Source organism: Trichechus manatus, unplaced genomic scaffold, assembly GCF_000243295.1.
Source record: "Trichechus manatus latirostris isolate Lorelei unplaced genomic scaffold, TriManLat1.0 scaffold00040, whole genome shotgun sequence".
Classification (NCBI taxonomy): Eukaryota; Metazoa; Chordata; class Mammalia; order Sirenia; family Trichechidae; genus Trichechus; species Trichechus manatus.
The window spans coordinates 8768753-8770116 of record NW_004443976.1 but is presented as its reverse complement, the minus strand read 5'-3'; positions in this window follow the sequence as shown (position 1 = coordinate 8770116).

The window sequence follows — 1364 nt, the reverse complement described above, 5'->3', positions numbered from 1 at the left end:
TTACAGAGGATCTGATGGGAGTTTTAAGATAGACTTTTGACCTGATTCAGATAAATTTTCATAACTAGAAAGCAAGACTTTGTTTTCTGTTGTTACTGCCAAGTGTGAGCCACTAACACACGTTAACAGGAGACGGGAACAAAGAGAACGAGGTGCCGATGCAGTGAGAGCAGTGATCCCACACGCTTCCTAAAGGAAGTCCCGGGCTACACTGGGCATCCAGTTTACCTGTTAGACTACTTGCACACATCTAATTCAAGTCATTCACACATGGTGCCATTAAACCAAGATACTCTTGCTTTCTATTCAGGCTATTTAGCTTTTTCTTTATGCTCTCCAGGAGTGTTGCCTTTTTAGCTATACATCTCAATTGAATCCAGTTTAAAAATCTTCATCCTCCAGGAGAACTTCTGTGAGTAGTCTAGATTGTTGCCATATCTATTTTTTGCACCAAACTCATTCTCATCATTAAATGTGTTGAGTATACATTAATCTACTTTGAGATTTGTGGTTTATTGACACTTTTAGTCATTTATTTAGGTTCTTTACATGTGTAGACAGGTGGTCATAAAGTCTGGAGACATAGGCTAATAAATAGCTTACTGATATTATGATATTACTCTGTTATAATGTAATAGAGTAATATTTGCTATGTCTCCTGACTTTATGGCCACCCTATAGCTTTCATAGGGAGAGGGGCCACATCTCACTCTTTCATATCAAACGCATATTATATGGACATTCAGTATATTGGCACCAATGATACAACTTTTCATGAGCTAATAAGAATACTCTGGACTTGTATTCTTGACAACAGTTATTAAGCAAGGAGAATAAATGATACGGCTTGGTCTGAATCACTTATATGAGAATCGAGCTAGTGCCATCCTTTGCATAGACCTGGAAAATTAGGCTCATGGTAAGGGAAGCAGGAGCTTTCTGAAATTTTACTATGCTTAGATACTGAGCAAAGGTTAAAAATAAATAAAAATGACTTCCAGATTTCTGTCCATCAGAACAGGCTTCCCTTATAAGCGATACTTTTATAATCTTAAAGTGGTACTGTAGACTTAAAGGGTATCCCTGTTGGCGTAATGGTTAAGAGCTAGGTTGGCACTTCGAATCCACCAGGCACTCCTCGGAAACCCTATGGGGCAATTCTGCCCTTTTCTATAGTGTCGCTATGAGTCAGAATTGACTCAACAGCAACAGGTTTGGTTTTTTTTAAAAATAAATTTAAAACAAAAGCGAAGACCTAAATACTTCTTAGCAGCAGGTTAAATGTTGTTGTTTGATAGCATTGTGATTATTTGAACTTTGCCATCACTTAAGGAGAGAGAGAAAGGACCAGTCTAGGGATACCA